This window comes from Sorex araneus, chromosome 3 (genome assembly GCF_027595985.1).
Source record: "Sorex araneus isolate mSorAra2 chromosome 3, mSorAra2.pri, whole genome shotgun sequence".
NCBI classification, from domain to species: domain Eukaryota; kingdom Metazoa; phylum Chordata; class Mammalia; order Eulipotyphla; family Soricidae; genus Sorex; species Sorex araneus.
Genome location: NC_073304.1, coordinates 223,628,763 through 223,650,056, shown reverse-complemented (window position 1 = coordinate 223,650,056; position 21,294 = coordinate 223,628,763). Strand labels below are relative to the sequence as shown.

Below are 21,294 nucleotides of genomic sequence, written 5' to 3'. Positions count from 1 at the left end.
CACACATGGGATATGCGGAGCTGAGTTCTGTACCTGATGGGCATCAGGTTCTGAGCCAGGTTTTGAGCCAGGACAAAGACTACATTTTCATCATATGAAAGCACCGACCTCACAGTGCTCGGGGAACCTTCTGTCCTACATGAAGTGCAGAGTCAAGGACCAGAGCACCCAGAGAAAAGCTTTTCTACTATGGAGCAAGAATCGTCCCAGCCTGTAGAGAACCTTCATGATTACCTTCATAACCACTCAATGGGATCTGCTCCACCCTCTATCTGGAACTGGCTCCCTGTCATCCAAGTTTTCTTTATCAGCACCTAAAATTTCCAAAAGTTATCAGTTGCTACCTCAGACTGCAAGGAGGTATAAGGCTCATCGTAAGAAACCTGAAAGTAACAAATCTGAGACCACTAAAACTGGTTTATCTTCCGCAACCCAGCAGGACGTCATGCTTAAGATTCCTGAACATCTTGAGGTAGTCATTTCTTCGACTCAGCCAGGCACCTCTCCTAAAACTCCAAACTCTCCAGCTCAGACTTACGAAGCATTCCCAAGCCAGACTCTGGAGAATCAGAAGATGACAGTTTCACCAAGACCCCCTCACGCTTCACCTTCACACATCCCCAGTGTCGTGATTGAACCTGCCAAAGTGGTTGTTGCCGTAACAGTGCACCCCAGTACAGTAGCAGGGCATTCTCCACGTGGGCAGCAGGCTACAACACACTCAGCCCCTCTTTATAATATGGAATCTTTAACCCCGAATGAGGCCCCGCCCCCTTACCCAAAAAGGGAACCACAAATCAAAATCTAGGGCTCTCTAATGAAATAACTTATCCTCCAGAACCTGATGTGTCAACAGATTCTGTTGTGAGTCGGGATCAACCTCTGCCTCTGACATTGCCCAAAGTTAAATCTGAGGCTCAGAGGGTTAGCACAACTTCACCACCCCAGTGAGAGACCCCAGCCAACTCTCTGGTTTCCACAGGAAAGCTGGGACTTTTGGCACTGCAACAAGATGGCCCAGATCTGTATTCAACTCCCTCTGAAATGATGAGGGAATCATTTCATACTTTCTTCAGTCAATCAAGAAGTCCCGACACAGTCTGAAGGACTTCAGTCTTCTCAAATTCAGCAGGAGGGCCCACTTAAGAATCCAAGCTGACAGTGAGGTTCCAAGGTGCACAAAGTGTAGATCTGTCTACAGAGTTAACTATGGATCCTGTAGCTAAATCTGTACATCAGAATGTCACAGCGTCACCTCTAGATCTGGGTGAAGCTCAGCAACCACAACCAGTGTTATCTAAAATGACACTTTCTCTAGGTTCGGGGTCCATGAGGAAGACTCTGATCACCCTGCAGTCAGCCTTGAAAAGATTGAAGCTACGCAGGTCAACAAGGGGCCATTGCTCAGACTCCAGATCTTCCTGAGGTGAACACTTATGCAGTCTCTCAGGAGATCCCAAAAAACTCACTAGAGCACCCTGAGATTAAACCATTTGTTCAGGATCCGGTCTCAGCTCGTCCTCTACAGACTACTGCAACAACCAGATCTGTAACCCAGAAAGAGACCCCACCGCAACATTTAGTCTCTCAGGAGGACTTGACTACAGATGAGCCTTCGAATGATTCTCAAATATTTTTATTCCAACAAGAAAATGCAGCTTAGGGCCGGAGCGATAGCACAGCGGGTAGGGCGTTTGCCTTGCACGCGGACGACCCGGGTTTGATCCCTGGCATCCCATATGGTCCCCCAAGCACTGCCAGGAGCAATTCCTGAGTGCAAAGCCAGGAGTAACCCCTGAGAATTGCTGAGTGTGACCCAAAAAGAAAAAAAAAAAAAAGAAAACGCAGCTCAGTCTACAGAGCACCCTGAGATGATAGCATCACAGTCTGTTCCCCAAGAGAGCCAAGCGCAATCTCCAGGCTTCTAGGAGAACCCAACTCTGTTTCCTGGATCTCCCCAGGAGGATGAATCATCTCCATCTCAGGAGGTCCTGGCTTCATTTCCAGGCCTCTCTGAGAACATGGAATTATCTGGCAGGCAGATTGTATCTTCAACCACTTCAGAAACACAGATGTTCCAGAGTGAGAGGGTAGTTCTACATTCAGGACAGACTCAAACTCAGCTTTCACCAGACAAGGAACCTGCTGAGGAAATGGAAATTTCTTCACCTATGCAGGAGACCCTCACCCAGCTTTCAAAGCTACCAACTGATATCCTTTTGCCTCAGGCTCCAGAGCATTTGGAACAAACAGTTTCAGCATCAACTCAGCATCCATCATCAGCCCATGTCACGACTATCACGGCAGAACCAAGTAGGAAGAGCAAAGGTTCTGCGACCCTGAAGAAGACTACCACTCCCACAGAGCACACCGTGACAAAACCATCAGGGCATGTGCAGACTCATTCAATCTGGCCAACTAAAGTTTCAGCTCTACCCAGTCTGGGGGTTCAAATCAATATTTGGCTGTAACTCCAGAACGCGCAGTGAAGAATAAACCCTTGCAACCCTGACGAGTACCAGTGCTACAGAACACTCAAATGAGACACCTATCACACCGTCTCTGAGTCCTCATTCAAACCTGAGTAAAGTTGCATATCCACCTATAAACAAGAATGTTACTGTCACTGAAGGCAGTTCAGTTATATCTCCATCGTGCAAGAGACTCCAGGTCAGCCTACAAAGGCCCCAAAGAAAGCTGAGGTAGCATATCAACAAGTATCACTTCGACAATCCCCACACAGGGATTGCCATCAGAACAGCGTCAGCAGCAGCACACAGATCTGGGTGAACACACATCTGTATCTTTGGACGAAACTCCACAACCAGAAACATCAACCAGGACAGCTCATTCTTCCCTGTCTCACTCTTCTGCCCTGCCCTGTGTACGATCTTCTTCAGAAAAGGCACATGTAGATTTTCCTGAGCAACTGGAACAGAATGTACCCATGACCTTCAACATATGTGAGCTCTTTACCTGCACAAAGAATACCCTCTCCTGTACTGGTCTCAGTCCAGAGAAGTGGCTCGTAGGATGCTTGTGCCAAGGACCAACATCAATAGCACCTTCACTATACTGTACGAATCACTATACTGTAAGAAATATGTTTTTTTGTCTTTTTGTCACATGTATTAGTACAGCACACTGGCTTGTGAATGTGGGCAGATTGGTCTGTTTAATAGATATTTAGAAATGGATTTTCTGGGCTGAAGAATGTGTCGTTAAGAAAATTTAGTTGACATAAAGATATTTGTGCTAATTTAACTGTTTATGAAAGCATTGATTCTCCATGCCATCCACCTCTGGACATTCTTCATTTGGGGGCTGGTCTGATGACTGTACAAAAGGGATCCAGTCCATATTTTAATTTTTCTCTTTATTTTTAAATTTAAATACTTTTCATGTTCACTGAACCTTTTTTGAATTGGTGGTCCTTTGCCCATTTTACTGTGTTTATTGCTTTTTTATTGATAAGTCACTTTAGACACAAGTGATATATAGAAAAATATTGACATCCAAAGTAGCCGACTTGAGTTTTGTATGTCATTAAACTTGAATACAACTTGAATACAAGCAATAAATGACGTTTTAGCTAATGAAAGCATGGTAATCATAGGAATTTGATGCCAATTGGCAAGAATGGAAAAGGCTATAACTAGTTAGTTCATATCTTAAAATATCTTTTTATGTAGCCATTATGGTTTACTGTTTTACAGTACTGTCCATGGTAGTGTTTCATGGTAGTTGCTCATGAGTAGGTTTCAGTCGTATACTGTTTCAACACCCATCCCTCCACCAGTGTGCATTTCCCAGCATTAGTGTTCCCATGTTCCCTCCCATCACCCCACCCCCCACACTCTGCCTGCCTTAAGGCAGGCACTTTTCTTCTCTCTGTCTCTGCCTCTCTGTCTCTGTCTCTCTGCTTTTGGGAATTGTGGTTGCAATATTGATACTGAAGGTTATCAAGAATATCCCCTTATCTACCTTCAACACTCAATGTTTGTCCAATGTGATCATTCCCAACAATTACTGTCATACTGGCGTCTTCTCTTTCTTGCATACCCTCTGCCCCACACACATCTGTGGTTGAGTTCAACCATTGACCCAGTCTTCCTAGCCCGTTTTCCCTGGTTGTTGGTGTACAACATCCCAGAATCTCTGGCCTAGCTAGGCTTGAATGTAAATATCGTTTTCCTGTGCATAACACAATTCTCTCCCTACTTTTATCCATAAATCTAAATTGAAATTTTCCATATTTTTTGACTTAAACCAATGACAGTACTTTTGTATTCTCTCAAGGAGGCATCTTATTATCTGTTCCTTTAAAGGCAGACCAGCTGCTTTTGTTAGAGAGTTCAAAGTGTCAACATAGGCATCCTGCTGAGATGTTACAGAATTACCCATTGCCCTTTTTTCCCTTTCTTCCTTTATTTATTCTTTATTTCTTTCTCCCTTTCTTTCTCCTTTTCTTCTTTTCCCTTTTTTTCTTAAGTCCTGCTTATCTTTCTTTGTTCCCTTTCTTTCTCTTTTTGTTTTTCTGCCTTTTTTTCTACCTATATTTCTTTAATCCCTTTCCTTTTCTTCCCTTTCTTTTTTCTCTATCTATATTTCTTTATTCCCTTTCTACTTTTCTTCTTCCTTTCTTCACTCTTTCTTTCTTTTCTCTCTTTCTTTCTTTCCTTTCTCTCTTTCTCTCTTTCTTTCTTTCTTTCTTTCTTTCTTTCTTTCTTTCTTTCTTTCTTTCTTTCTTTCTTTCTTTCTTTCTTTCTTTCTTTCCTTTCTTTCTTTCCTTTCTTTCTTTCTTTCTTTCTTTCTTTCTTTCTTTCTTTCTTTCTTTCTTTCTTTCTTTCTTTCTTTCTTTCCTTTCTTTCTTTCTTTCTTTCTTTCTTTCTTTCTTTCTTTCTTTCTTTCTTTCTTTCTTTCTTTCTTTTCTTTCTTTCTTTCCTTTCTTTTCTTTCTTTCCTTCTCTCTCTCTCTTTCTCTCTTTCGTCACACCCAGCGATGCACAACGGTTACTCCTGGCTCTGCACTCAGGAATTACCCCTGGCGGTGCTCAGGGGACCATATGGGATGCTCGGAATTGAACCTGGATCGGCCTCGTGCAAGGCAAACGCCCTACCCGCTGTGCAATCACTCCAGCTGCATTGGGCACCATGTGTTGCAATAATGTTGCTGTAAGGTTTGGTCAGACAGTCTGAGGCATTTAAGATATGAATGCAAAAGAAATATACATTTTCTGGGAGGATCACATAACTGTCTCCAGCGTTTTTGTGTTGTGGCCTGCTGGAGAGCAGCCTGTTCAGTCCCCTTTTATTAACTAGGTTGATGTTTTAACCAATGATATTCAGCCACATAGGCAGAATATGCAAATTAACTTCCTCAACGGAAACAGTATCAAAGTCAGTTACAGCCCTTAGTATGGTCCGTTAAAGTTACAGCAACAGGAAAAACGATTTTTTTTTTTTTACTTTACTTCCAAGCCTAGCTAGGCCTGAGATTATGGGATGTGTACACCAACATTTCCCCCTTTTTTGTTTAAAATGATCAGTAATAAAAAATACAAACATTTTCACAAATCCTTCCAGTAATACCTCAAGAAAATCTTAAGAAAATCTAAACTTATTCTACAGAAATTGTTTTTCATTTTACAATACAGAGTTTACACACATTAAGCAATATATCAGTTCCAGTCCTCGTTCAGAGACATTTGTCAAAAAAGACCGATTAGTCTCTAAACAAAAACAACACTTTCATGCCTTTTTGGACGAACTTCACAGTCCAGCTTTTTCTACAATCAGTAACTGCCGAAACACTCTCGGTATCAGATTCTTCTTTCATAGACAAAGAAGAATCGCCAGCATCCATAAGCCAAATTAGAAACTTCCTCTTTCTCAAACTTCACAGATGCCCGGATAAAATATGCATGGAATATCATCCAGTCTTATATAATAAACCTGTTTTCTCTTAAAACTTATGTTTTGAACTAAACCAGTATCTTTTGAACCTACTTTTATGTACAATTATTTCAATTCTCTTTTTAACAACTCAATATAATGCAGATACAAACAAAAATTATAATGTACATATTTAGAGAAAAAATGTACTGACTAATAAAAACTTGTATTATTTTTACAAAGCATGAGGAAAACATCTTTTTAATTAATTTTAATAGTTCTTATACTTTAGATATTTCAAATCATGAATCTTTTACACCAATCTTTAACAATTTTTACCTTGGTTTCATGCTCTAATTTTACAAGTCTTCATAAGCTCCAAAAAACAGTCAAACTTTAAAAAATTTTTTGGAGTACTTATTACTTACCTTTAATTCTGATTTCAATCTGACTTCAATATTTAAACACTTAACACAGACAGACATACAGAAAAGGCTACAAAATCATATGCATGTGCATTCATACATACCTGATCGATCGATCTGACCCTCCAAGAACCAGGGAAGAAAATCTGATGGACAGAGAAAGGAAGGGCAGTCCCCAGGGTAAAAATTTCCCCCTAAGATTGGTTACCTTTTACTTTAAACCCCATTAAATGTGGAGTGCTACTCTTGGAATATTAGCCTTGTGAGGTATGTCAAGTTTTTGCTTTCTAGTAGAGTAGTCTATAGGTGTCAAGTTTCAATTTGCCCATTTGAAATATATCATCAGTGTGAGATCTGTGCCATGATCTTGACTAATTTCTCCCTTCCCATTGACCTATTCAGGAATGTCCAGAATAGATCAGACGTCAAAACTGTATGGTAATAGCACTGACAGAATATACCTACCACAGAGCCTTTGAGACATAGCCTTGTATAGTGCCTTCCCTTTGTCACTAAAATCATGATTTAGTTCTCTTTTTAATTTTTTTAATTTTAATTCTTGTTTTTTTATTTTTTGCTTTTTTGGGTCACACCTGGGTGTGGCCCCCAAACAAAACAAAGCACCAAAGGAACCCCACCAAATAATAAAGAAATGTTCATTAAAGCCAGGGGTGTGTGATAGAGGAAAGTGTGATTGGGAGGGGCACATTTGGGGCCTCTGTGAATCTGTACTTCTTGTCAGGAATATGTCTTGGGGCCTTTGCTTTACTGTTCTTTCATGTTGGGGGGTGCACAGCCACTGGTTCTGGGCTCAAGGTTTACTCCTGAGGGATCATATGGGGTGCCGGGTCTGACCCAGTAAGCCATGTGCAAGGCAAACGCCCTCCCCTCTGTACTATTGCTCTGGCCTCAATCGTTCTTGAGTATTTGTCATGTGCATTTTGTGCTCATTTTACTTCCCAGAACAACAACAAAAATTTAATGGTGTTCAGTTTCGAAGGGTTTCCTTTACAGGCTTAATTTTATTCTTTATGAGGTATCCAGAGTAATGTTTGGGAAGAGAGGAGGGAGTGGCAATCCTGTGGTCCTGGTGTCACTCAGAATTTGGATCTGACAGATTTTGTGACCTAGATAATATGCTTTATATAGGTTACTTGGTGAGAAGAGTCAATAGCTGTGTTGTGTGCATGATGGATATAAGTGTGGACAAAACAAAGAGTATAAATAGAGATCACTATCCCTAAGTTAAATAAGAATTGGGGTCTTTAGAAAGCACCATTATTATGTGTAAGAATTAGTCTTATGTAGTAAATAGTCATAGTTATTTTGCATTTTGGTCCAGAAATAATTTTTCCATTTCTCAGATTTCTCAGTGACAATTCTTTGACTGAATTACATAAGGATTCATTTGAAGGTCTGCTATCCCTCAAGTACTTGTAAGTTAATCATTTATTTATGAGTTTCTAGATCTGTTGCTTATAAAACAAAGGGTGTACAAGTTAATCTTTATCATTTCTTCCAGCAATACTATTCCATAGTTTTGTGATTATAGCATTAACAACCTCTCATGTCATTTCTGGCACTAAATTACATTTGCCTGTATATATATATATATATATATATATATATATATATATATATATATACATGTACATATATAAAAAACCTCTAGGCTTACTCTTCAAGCCCATGTTCTCCCTGGATCATGTACTTTTCTTACTTGTCCCCATGACTCTTTGTTTGCTTTTTCTGCTCTGGAGAATTCTGGGTTATCTCGTGAACACATTCTTTCTCTTTCCCACCCTCCACATCTTTCTAAGAAAGTTTCTTTCAATATAAACTATTTTGCTTCACAAAAGGTTTTTTTTCAAATTTTACTAATAGATGAAAAGTACTTATATCTGTAACACCCATATAAACCTAAAGTAAGTGCTAATTTACCATCTCTTCTATGTCCATGTAGAGTTCCTTTAATCCTGAATCCAATCCAACACATGGTCCTGTTTTACATAGCCCATTAAGTTAAGAATTGTTTTTGTCAGCTGGGGAGATTGCACAAATGGTGAGTGTGATGCTTAGCAACAGGAGGCCCAGGATGGACTCCCAGCAGGACATGGTTCTGGGCTCTCCATTCCCTGACCCCCCAGTAATGTCCCTGAAGTAGCCCCTGAGCACTACTAAATAAAAACAAAGATCTATGCAAATATGTTCATGTTTTTATTTTTAATTTTTACTTATTTATTTATTTATTGCTTTTTGGATCACACTCAGCGATGCTCAGGGGTTCCTGCTGGCTCTGCACTCAGGAAACTCAGTAATTACTCCTGGCAGTGCTGGGGGGACCATATGAGATGCCCGGGATCAAACCCGGGTCAGCAGCGTGCAAGGCAAACGCCCCACCCGCTGTACTATCCCTCCGGCCCCATGTTTTTATTTATTTTTTTAAATTTTGTCTCTGAAGCAAGATAGATTTTATTAAAACTTATTTAGAAAGATGTGAGGGAGAGAAATTAAGAAGTATGTGTTCAAGAGAGAACACAGGCTCTCCAGAGTGCAAATAAGCCAGCAAAGAAACAGAGAAAGAAGCAAGTGAGATATTCAGGGCGTGAAGAGCAAGCCCTGAGAACTTTCAGGAGGTGCTTTTATTCAATCCTTCCAAAAGGTTGTTCTCTCTCCTTTGGGTGTTGTGGTTTGCGATAGGGGTATTGAGTGGCCATCTTGTTCTTTCCTGGAGTTGTGCATACTAAAACTTAGTCTGGGTGTTGAACAGGAATGTCTTGCACTGTTGATGTTCTCTTTATAATCTCATGGATTCTTGTGTAACTTCTCCTTTTCTGAGGGGACCAGCCCTTTCTGGGTGGGGCCTTGGATTTTTGCATCCTGGTGGTACCTCAGTTTCTCTTCCAAGAGCTCAGGATTTGTATTTCAAATGATGTGATCATCAAGCCTTGAGCTACTTTGGGGCTAGGGAATTTCTTCTTTAGTTTTATTATTCCCACAAAGCACATCTGCCAGCCTGCACCAGCAGGAACAGGAAAGCAGTCCTAACCTCATCACAGGCATCCTGGGTCCACCACCTGTCCCTTGCAGGAAAGAATTTCAAGAGGTGCAACAGTGAAGCAGGTTAGTTTTTATTGAATGAAACGTGCTGAGAAAGATGTGGGAGGAGAGAAAAGAGGGCGATGTTGGAGAGAGAGCACCGGCTTTTCCAGAGTGCAAGTGAATAAGCCAAGGAACATAGTTGCTAGCAAGCGAGACACACGGGAGAGCACAGCTTGAAGAGGAAGCTCAAACTATGTTTGTGTATATAAAGTCGATGTTTGTGTTTTTCTGTAAAAGAAAAAAAATCATAAAAATATGCTCTGCAAAACCTAGAATATTATTATTTTTAAATTTCTGACCTTTATTGAAAACTTTTAAAAGCCGGTTTAATAAAAAAATTATTTTAAAAATGAAAATAAACCTGAATTATAGAAAAAAAATAAAGAACTTAACTTGAATCCCATTAGCCCAGAATTTTAAAACATATGTGTAGTTTCATCATTGTGATTTACAATACATTCTTTTTTTTTTTTTTTTTTTTTTTGCTTTTTGGGTCACACCCAGCGATGCTCAGGGGTTACTCCTGGCTTTGCACTCAGGAATTACTCCTGGCGGTGCTTGGGGGACCATATGGGATGCCGGGAATCGAACCTGGGTCGGCCGCGTGCAAGGCAAACGCCCTACCCGCTGTGCTATCGCTCCGGCCCCTACAATACATTCTTAAACCCTATGTCAACATATTTCTGAATTATCTATAACTTAAATGAAAATTTAAATATGAAATACTTGGGTTAAACAGAGTGATTCTATAGCAGTAGTATTAAGAACATGGGAGATTATCACGAGGAGAGTTCTGTTGTAGGAATAGTTGGGCTATTGTCAGACAGACATCTTGGACAGAATCTTGTAAAAAGAGAGTGGGAGAAAGGTAGAACACAGGAAAAACACCACAATGCTCTCAGAATACCAAAAAAAGGGTAGACACCTAGACCCAGGAGTTGTAAGCCAGGGCTAGCATGCAGAGCTCCCTCGTGCCCACCTGCGCTGGGTCACTCAGGCCTGCAGTAGATCACTTGGAGGGCCTGTTAACCCCCCACCACAGTTCCCGCTTCAGCTGATTTGGAGTAGGTTGATTAGAGAACAGGCATCTTCAATCAGCTCCCAAGTGAGACTGGTGTTTGAGAACTATTTGGAAAGTTAATACATGACGGTGTGCATTGTGGGTCAGAAAAGGAAAGCCTGGGACTGGAGTGATAGGACAGGGGTAAGGGGCTTGCTTCTGCACATGGGTGACCCAGATTTGATCCCCAGCACCATGCAGGGTCCCCTGAGCCCCCCAGAGTGATGTGTGTGCAGTCAGGAGTGAGCCCTCAGCACTGCTAAGGAAGGGAAGAAAGGCAAGAAGGGAGGCAAGAGGAAGAAGAGGAATGAGTTTGAAGATAGTTATACCCATCTTAGTCATATGTGAAAGAACTTAAGTAGAATTCATAGATATAAAACAGTCAACTGTAATCAAATAAAAATTGAGCACTCTGCTTTTGTTTGTTCCACCACTGTATAAAGAAAGCAGTGAAATTCATGAAATATTCAGAAAATAAAAATTTAGAAAATAAAATAATAATTTTCTTTTATATTATATAAATGATATAATTTTGTTTTATATTTTAATTTTAATATATTATATATCTATTTATATATTTTATTTATTATCTTTTATCTATTGTTTATTATAAATTTTAATATATTTTATTTAATTCAAGATATTCAGAAAATATTCAAAACTAAAAATTCAGAAAGTAAAATAAAATTTGAATTTCTATTATGATAGAAAAGTTTATTTCTAAATTAGTTCAAAATTCTGTCTGAAAGAGTAACTTCATCTCATATTATCTGAAAATGGGTCAACGTTTTAGCCTAGAAAACAGTTAAATAGTAAGGTATATAAACATGAGATTGTTTATATGAATTTTTGAAATAATCATATTAAATTTAGTAATTTTACATGAAGATAAAAAAATTGAATTCCATCTATCATTGAGAACATAAAAATCACCGAATCAATCCTCTGCTCTGAGAAAAGTTTAAGTCCAATATTAGAACCAAGTAGTCATATACTTTATTCATGAAGATTTGTGGTTGAGAGAAATGAAAGCAAGGTTAGGAGTTCTGGAACATTCAAATCTACTCATTCAATACTATTTTTTCTTTACTGGTTATTCCTAAAATTTGATATTTGGTAGTTAATTGGAGCAATATTTTCCTTTTCCTTTTTCTAGAGATTTATCCTGCAATAAAATACAGTTTATTAAAGGCATATATTTGAAGCACTACTATATCTGCAGTATGTGTAAGTTAAAAATATGCTTCATTATTTTTGGAATTTTTAGAACACTTAAATGTCAGCTTCTGTTATTCATTTGAATATCATTAGAACATTATAAATAGCTACGAAAACTGTACAGCAAATCCATTTTGCCTGTAAGTAAGGATTACTATGAGAATTACTAGTCAGAGCAATGTGAACAACAGAACCGTGGCCCTCAACCAGGATGATTTTGTACCCACATGACCCTTGATAGTGCCTTGAGGGTTTTTTTATTGCTTTAATGATCAGATCTATAATGATACTGTTGGTACCTAGTGAGCAGAGGCCTCCAGATACACTGCTGAATAGCTACAATGCAATGGACAGCCCCCCCATAACTAGCCAGCCCCCATGTGGCAGTAGTGCTGAAGTCATGAATCCCTGTTTTAGAGAAATTAAGTATTTGTTAAGCATTTGCTATTTTGTGTCTAATGCCCCCACAGCATCATAAACATCAAAGAATAAACCTTAAGCTTAGGTCTTCCACAGTGATGTTTAGTGCATGAAATGCTGTGTTTATGTGAATTGAAAGTAACGCCTGGTGTGACCCCAAAAGAAAAAATATTTCTTCTTTTTCTTCTTTCTCTTCTTCCTCTTCAACTGCTTCTTCCTCCTCTTCCTCTTCCTCCTCTTCCTCCTCTTCCTCTTCCTCCTCTTTCTTTTCCTCTTCTTTCTCCTCTTCCTCCTCTTCCTCTTCTTCCTCCTCTTCCTCTTCCTCCTCTTCCTCCTTTTCCTCTTCCTTTTCCTCTTCTTTCTCCTCTTTCTCCTCTTCCTCTTCTTCTTCCTCTTCCTCTTCTTCCTCTTCCTCTTCTTCCTCCTCTTCCTCTTCCTCCTCTTCATCTTCTTCTTCCTCTTCCTCTTCTTCCTCCTCTTCCTATTCCTCTTCTACCTCTTCCTCCTCTGCCTCTTCCTCTTCCTCATCTCCATCCTCTTCCTCTTCCTCGTCTTCTTACTCTTCCTCGTCTCCTTCCTCCTTTTCCTCTTCTTCCTCTTCTTCGTCTTCTTCCTCCTCTTCTTCCTCCTCTTCCTCTTCCTCTTCTTCCTGCTTCCTCTTCCTTTTTTCCCTTACTCCTCCTCCTCCTTCTTTATCTTCTTCTTCTTCTTCCTTCTCCTCTCTTTCTTCTTGCTCTTCATTCTTCTTCTTCCTTCTTCCTTTTCCTTCTTCCTCTTCTTTTTGTTTTTGTCTTCATCTTCTTCCTCACCCTCCTCCTCTCTTTCTTCTTCCTTTTTCCTTCTTCCTACTTCCTCTTCCTTCTTCTTATTCCTCCTTTTTCTTCTTCCTTCTTCTGTCTTCTTTCTTCCTTCTTCATTCTTCTTCTTTCTTCTTTTTCTCCTTCCTTTTTCTTCTTTCTTCTTTTTTCTACTGCTGCTGCTTTTATTTTTTCTTTTTCTCTTTGATAGGAATCTTGGTTGCGAGTTAATCACCGAACTGAGCTTTGGAACGTTTCAGTCTGGCATGGAATGACTTTTTACAAAAGATGAAAGTGAAAAAAGCAGATAAATATATATTGAAACTGTGCATAAAAACATCACACAGTTATTATTAACTCACTGGTATAAGGCCAGTGTGAACTCTAACAAGTATGTCCTGAGATCCAATCCCTTTTTTTCAAATGAGGAAACTAAGGAGGCCAGGAGATCTGCATGGGGCGTGGCAGGCTTTGCTTTCACTATTATTGATTATTGGCGCGAGCACTAACAGAAAGGCACCTGTTAGCATTGTCACTGGTATGCGCTGAATTGTGAATGAGATTTTAAATTCCCAATTTAGTCCCAACTTTGGTTCCTGTTCATGTGCAAAGTTCCAAACCACTTAAACGTATGCAACAAAGATAGGTCATTTTATTACGTATCTGACAAATGACTGGGTTGATTAGAGGCTGGGTTGATCATAATTTACTCCCTGCATTAAATATAGCTGAGGAAAGGTCAAGGTGAGAGCCAGACAGAGAGCTCAGTGGGCTGAGGCATGCCAGGTGTAATCCAAACCTAAGCACAAACAAAACAAAAAGGTCCAGCTGAGGTGAATTGATAAGGAATTAAAGGAAGCTGAACTCCAAACCTTACTTGCAAGATCTCGGGAAGATCCCAGCAATTTTTATATTAATAATTTTGCATTTCATTAATTTGTTAAACAGGATTTTAATAAACTAGATGAATTTCAGGGCCCACAAAACCTTAATTCTTCCTGGGTTCCGGGTAATTATCTCTCAGTCAGTTTCTTGAATGAAGCATCTATAATATTAATAGACATTGAGTGGTGAACATGTCAGTTAAATAAAAATCAGGTCACCTACAATATGCCATAATAATTTGCAACTGTAAATTAATAAATTTTCCATAAATTGTCAAAATATTAATAAGATGCCATTGTTTTTGAAAGGGTGATAATCACATCTCTTACAGATGAAATCAGGAATGAAGTATGTTATGGAAATCCAACAGTGTTTGCTAATCCTAAATGTTCAGTATCTCTTTTTTTTCTTTTGTTTTTGTTTTGGGGCCACATGGCCATGCTCAGGCAGGGGTTGTTCCTGGCTCTCTTCTCAGGAATTACTCCTGGCGGTGTCTGGGGAACCATATGTGATGCCAGGAATTAAACCCAGGTCAGCTGTGTGCAAGGCAAATGCCCTACCTGCTGTTCCTGCTGTACGATTGCTCCAGCCCCAAGAATTATTTTTTTCCTTCTGACTTTCAAGTGTTTCTTCATCTACACAGGTCTAGAGTGATGACTTGTTTAAAAAATTCTTTTAGTCATTTCATCGGTACAAGTTCCATGATTGTAGCAACTGCAGACTTGACAAAGTAGAAAGGCGATGCCTTACTCAGACAGAGCAGTGGACACTCTGGCTTGTTTGTGGAACATCAGTATTTTGCCAAGACATAAGTACTAAGAGAGAACAAAGGAAACCCAAACCTTGTTCCTACTGACCGCTTGACCCCACTGTGGAGATTGTCAGTGAGGTGGGGAGCTGCACTGTGAAGGCAGACGGAGCTGGGGTCACCTCGAGGCCCTCACGCTCTCCCAGCCACATAGCATAATGGCCTGTCTTTAGATGAGTGTCCACACGAGAGCTTACTCTAAGGCATTGTTATCACTTTGGGGTATGTACTGAAATCCTGGCAGCAGCTTCTCACCGTTCAAAAGCTTCTACCTTAAAGATGAAGACCACTCAGGACCTTGGAATGGTTTAGGGGTGACTGGATTCTTTGTTATAGTTGGAAAGTTGAGGAGTTGATCACATTCAGCAGCTGAAAGCATCTGTTCTCCCAAGTGCGTCTTTTCCTTCCCATCTTCATAAGGAGATATCTTCTGTTTCAACTTACAGTGCTGCTGGAGCACTGTAGGGGTCACATCTGAGCACCACCCAGATGTGGTCCAGCTGCTCCCTTTAGGCTCCCTGCTGCCCCCACACCCCCAAACAGGTTCTACCTTCACTCCTCATCTTTATTGTTGAGAGATGTCTGAGGGTCATACACACCCCTGGCTGTGATGCTCAAATTCAGTTGCGGTGCTCACTGGAAATCCTACATCAGGGCCAGGCACTTGCCCCCTGGGCTGATGTTTGCTAAAGGCCTCCATGCTTTGGGGTGGGGGGGGAGGGCGGGAGGCTCACACACACACGACCAACAGGTGTCGCTCTTCTAATCCTCGTGTATTAGAGCACCTTCTATGAGCCATGCTCACACCTGTGCTTGTCAGAGGCACCACTTCTCGGCATGGTTCTTGCACACCCTTTCTCTTTTATATCAAAGATCAGCAAAGACCTTTGTTGCCTGAATTTTGAGGTGGATTTATATGCTTCTTGGGGTCTTGCTTTTCCTGAGACTGAACTCCACCCATGCCCACTGGCAGAGAGCCATCTGCTCAGCCACAGTGACCTAGGCAGGAAGCCAAGACAGGGTCTGTGGTTTCTAGCAACAGAGGGCAGTGTCCCCAGATAAGATCTATTTTAAAAAGTCATTTAAAGTAATATTGGCTGGAGCCGGAGAGATGGTACAGTTGGGAGAGCACTTGCCTTGCATGTCACTGACCCATGTGTAATCCCCAAAACTGAATGTGCTCCCCAGAGCACCACCGGGGTTGATCCTTTAGTGCACGGCCAGGAGTCAGCCCTGAGCACAGCTGGGTGTGGCCCAGTAACCAAAAGAAAGGTTTTTGGTTACTGAAAGAGATCAGTCTTTTTTACTGTTTTTGGACTATACCCTGCAGTGCTCATGGGGTGCTGGTCCCTGAGGGGGTGCTTGAAGGGGGCCAGGTAGTGCCATGAACCTGCCCACCCCACCCCCTTGGGCAAGGCATTTACCCCAGCCCTTTTTGGTTTGTTTGTTTGAACCCTCTTTTTGTTGATTTTTAAATAGGATTCTCCAATAATGTCCAAAGGACCTAGGAACCAATTATGGTGGTGCTCACGGATCTGATTATACCAGGAGTCAAACTCAACCCCTCGCAAATGCCAGGCATCTGCTCTGCCACTTTGAGCGAACTCCCCAACTCAGTCATGCTCTCTGAGATTGATAAAAACTGTTGCTCCTTTATTTGCCGGGCTGGGGATAGAAGCTCAGATTTTATTCCTGCAAGACAAGTGTTTTACCTCTGAGCCATACTTCTTAGTCCTTTTGCCACAGTTTACTCCATAAAGCATAAAGATAAGGTCATGAATATAAAAGAGGCAATGAATGAGCTAGGCGTGCGCATACATTTATTTTAAAATGCAGAATAAGTCAGCCAGAGAAAGTACTGATATGCAAAGCATGTGCTCAGGTGCCCCTTCCATTTTTCAACTATGAATACTCATTTTTGTATAGATACATTTCCATTTTTCTTGGGCACATATCCAGGTATTACATTGCTGAGTCTTTGGTAACTATGGCTAACTTTTTTTAGGGAGCATCAAGCTTTTCTGCAGTGCCTCTTTTTATATTTTCACCAGCAGTGCATAAGGATTTCAATTTCTCCATCACCCTGGTTGCACTTTTGTCTGCTTTTAGCCATCTTACTGAGTATGAAGTAGTATCTGATGTGACTTGGATTTGTGTTCTGCTAATGGCAAGACATTAACTATCTTCTCAGGCTTATTATAATCATTTTAAAATCCACTTTGGGAGCTGAGCGATAGTACAGCGGGTAGGGCACTTGCCTTGCTGTGGACAATCTGTTTTTATCCCCGGTACCACAGATGGTCCTTTAGCACCTCCACAAGAGACCCTTGAACACAGAGCCTGGAATAAGCCCGGAATCCTGCTAGATGTATCCCTGACCTCCATAAATAAATAAATAAATAAAGCTGGGATTTGTACAAAGATGATACTAAAAGCATAGCTCAGTTTGATGAATACTATCACCAATAGGGTTCTGGCCAGGACGTGTCTTTCTGTTTATTTCCATCTTTAATGTCTCCCAGGTATTTTTAAATTTATGTTTGGTTTTTGGGTTTTGTTCACTTGGGGACCACACCCAGCAACATGCTTTGAGGCCCTGGGATATCTTTGGCCTACTTCTCCCTCTGGGAGAAACTGGCAATGCTCTGAGAGTTTCCTGCCCACATGGGACAGCCTTGCAAGCTTCCCATGGTGTATTCATATGCAATTCATATGCAAAATCCAGTAACAAGCTGGATCTCATTCCCCTGACCCTGAAGAGCCCCCAGAGCAACAACTTTAGGAGGGCCGAGTCCAGATGGATTTCTAAGATCTCAGGGAAAGGTCAAAATGAGATGTTACTGAGCCCGCTTGAGAAATCGGTGATTAATGGGATATCATGATCGTAATCGTGAATGTCTCCCAGGTATTTTTAAATTTATGGGTGGTTTTTGGGTTTTGTTCGTTTGGGGACCACACCCAGCAGCTCCCAGGGCCATTCCTGGCTCTCTGTACTCAGGAATGACTATTGGTGGTAACCATCTGGGTGTGGGGGATTCAACCCTGGGTCAGTGGATGCAAGACAAGCACTTTAACCCATGTATGCTCTCTCCAGTCCCTTTATCCTTTAAAAAATTTTGTTTTGAATCCCTGTGAATTACAAAGTTACAAAGATATTTATGATTGAGATGCAGGCATACATTGTTCTAACACCAATCTCTTCACTAGTGTCCACTACTCTCCACCCGTCTCCCCTGCTCCCCCTTACCCCCTCTGCCCCTGTAGAAGGCACTTTATCCAGCCATCTCATTGTCCTACTGTTCCCCTCACAAACTTTTCTCCCACCTCTGCCCCAGTGGCAAGTTCCTACTGAAGACCAGTTCAGCTCATTGTTTCCATTGCCATTGGACATTTGAGGTTCCCCTACAAAGTTTGAGATAGATGGTTCTGAGTCCTTTCCTCTCCCTCTGACTCATTTCACTCAACACGATGCTCTTCAGATCCATCCACATTGCAGCAAATTGCATGACTGTATCTCCTATATGGCTGGGCAATATTCTATTGTGAATCTATACCATAGCTTCTTTATCCAGTCATCTATTCGTGGGTATTTGGACTGTTGTCATATTTTGGCGGTTGTATATAGTGCTGCAATGAACCTAGGAGTGCAGACGTCTTTTATGCATTGTGCTTTTGGGCCCTTAGGATATATTCACAAGAGTGGAATTTCTGGGTCATCACTGTATCACTGTCATCCCGTTGTTCGTCGATTTAGTCGAGCGGGCACCAGTAACGTCTCTATTTCTCTCAGCCCTGAGATTTTAGCAGTCTCTTCTTACTCATCTTTCCCAATGAATGGAGGCTCTTTCAGGGTCAGGGGAATGAGACCTAGCTTTACTGTTTTTGGCATATTGAATACGCCACGTGTAGCTTACGAGGTTCTGCCCGAATGGGCGGGATACTCTCAGTAGCTTGCTGGGCTTTCTGCAAGTATGTATTACTGTCATCCCGTTGATCAACGATTGCTTGAGCGGGCCCAGTAATGGCTCCTTCATCCTAGTCCTGAGATTTTAGCAGCCTCTCTTTACTTGTCCTTCCCAACGGTGCCTCATTAGAGGCTAGTCATGGTCATGAGAATGAGACCCATCATTCTTATTCTATTTGGCATGTGAATACATCATGGGGAGCTTGCCAAGCTTTCCCGTGTGGGCAGTAAACTCTCGGTAACTTGCCAGGTTTTCCAAGAGGGATAACTAGGGTATCAGATGTTGTGTGATTGCATCCGCACGCTTCTGGGAGCTTGGTTTTATATTCTCTGGATGTTGGCTGTTGAAGGGATTACATGGTATGTGTGTGTGTGTGGGAGCTGGGGTGGGAGGTTTCTGGGTGTGACTGCCTAGCTATGGGAAAATGGAGAATCTGTTTAGAAGAGGCCCAGTCCCAATCTGAGCAGCCTTGGAGATCTAGGCCCCAGGTCCCACACACCTGGGTTCCTTTGCCAGTCATATGGAAGTTTAATTCTTAGTGTTTTGAGGAATGTTCATATTGTCTTCCCAGAAAGGCTGGGTCAGTTAGCATTCTCACAGCAGTGAATGAGGAGCCCTGTTCCCCCAAATCCTCGTAAACACTAGTTATTGTTGTTCTCTTTGATGAGTACCAGTCAGTCTCTGTGGCATGAGATGATCTCCAACTGTTGCTCTGATCTTCATTTCTCTGATGATTAGTGATATAGAACATTTTTTCCATATGCATTTTGGTCATTTGTATTTATTTTGGGCTGGGAGTTGGGCCATATTTGGCGATATTCAGGGCTTACTCCCAGCTCTGCACTTAGTTATCACTCTTGATGCTGCTTGGGGAACCATATGGGATGCTGGGGATTGAACCCAGGTTTGCTGCATCCAAGCAAACACCTTACCCACTATGCTATCTCTCGGACCCTGACCATTTGTATTCTTTTTCGAGGAAGTTCCTGTTCATCTCTTCTCCTGTTTATCATTTTTTATGACATTATATATGAAACCTTTAAAATTTATTTTTTTAAATTATTTTTCTTTTTGAGCCACATTGGGTGACAAATTGAGTGACACATTGGGTGACTTCCTCCTGGCTCTGCACTCAAGGATATCTGCTGAAGTGTTGTGGGGGACAATAGGATTTACCAGGGACCACACCCAGATCAGCTGCATGCAAAGCAAACGCTGTACCCGCTGTACTATAGCTCTGAGCCCTTTATGTGAAACTTGAAAAAATGTTCATCTTTAATTACTTCTAGCGAGTGTCTAGAAATATGACTAATTTTGGCATATTGCTCCTGTATCTTACAACCTCATGGAATTCATCTATTAATGATAGTAGTCTTTTTTGCTACAGTCACATACACTTTGGGTCTCATGGTCTAGTTTCCCAGGAATTTGCCAGAGCATTTAAAAAAATTTTTTTTAATCTTTATTGGTGAATCACCGTGAGATACAGTTACAAACTTATGAACTTCCATGTTTGCATTTCATTTACATCCCTCTAAAATTTTTTATTAATGAATCACCATGAGGTACAGTTACAGACTTACAACTTTTTATGCTTATGTTTCAGTCACACAATGCTTGAGTACCCATCCTTCTACCAGTGCCCATTCTCCACCACCGATGATCCCAGTATCCCTCTCACCCCCTCCCCACCCTACCCCCCCTCACCCACCCAGCCGTGTGGTAGGGCATTCCGTTTTGTTCTCTCTCTACTTTCAGGTGTTGTGGTTTGCAATAGAGGTATTGAGTAGCCATCGTGTTTGATCCATATTCCACTTTCAGCGCGTATCTCCCATCCCCAGTGGGTCCTTGGACCACCCTTTACCTGGTATTCCCTTCTCTATCTGAGCTGCCTTTTCTTCCAACTTGTTTGGCCAGCTTCCAAGCCGTGGGCAGACCTCCTGTTACTTACCGATACTACTCTTGGGTGCTAGTCTCCCATTCTCTTACTTTATATTTTACAGGTGAGTGCGATCTTTCTATGTCTGACTCTCTGTTTTTGACTCATTTCCCTTAGCATGATACTTTCCATGTTGATCCACTTATATGCAAGGGTCATGACTTCATTATTTTTCTAACAGCTGCATAGTTATCCATTGTGTAGATGTACCAAAGTATCTTTAACCAGTCATCTGTTCTCGGGAACTCGGGTATTTTCCAGATTCTGGCTATTGTGAGCAGTGCTGCAATGAACATTCGAGTGCAGATGTCATTTCGACAATACTTTTTTTTTTTTTTTTTGCTTTTTGGGTCACACCCGGCGATGCACAGGGGGTACTCCTGGCTCATGCACTCAAAAATCACTCCTGGCGGTGCTCAGGGCACCATATGGGATGCTGGGAATTGAACCGAGGTTGATCACGTGCAAGGAAAACGCCCTACCCGCTGTGCTATCGCTCCAGCCCCACGACAACACTTTTTTGCCTCTCTGGGATATATTCTCAGGAGTGGTATTGCTGGGTCAAATAGGAGCTCAATGTCTAATTTTTTGAGAAGCATCCATACTGTTTTCCAAAAGGGCTGAACTAGTCAGCATTCCCACCAGCAGTGTAGGAGAGTCCCTTTCTCCCCACATCCACGCCAACAGCAGTTGCTTTTGTTCTTTTGGATGGGTGCCAGTCTCTGTGGTGAGAGGTGGTATCTCATAGCTGTTTTGATCTGCATCTCTCTGATGATTCGTG

The 21,294-nt window shown here is 41.4% G+C and overlaps 1 protein-coding gene across 2 annotated transcripts in view; it reads left to right on the top strand.

Moving 5' to 3' along the window:
• Positions 1-21,294, top strand: part of LOC129403278 (leucine-rich repeat-containing protein 37A3-like) — a 129,490-nt gene that overhangs the window by 28,533 nt on the left and 79,663 nt on the right. The gene's annotated exons all lie outside the window — the stretch shown is intronic.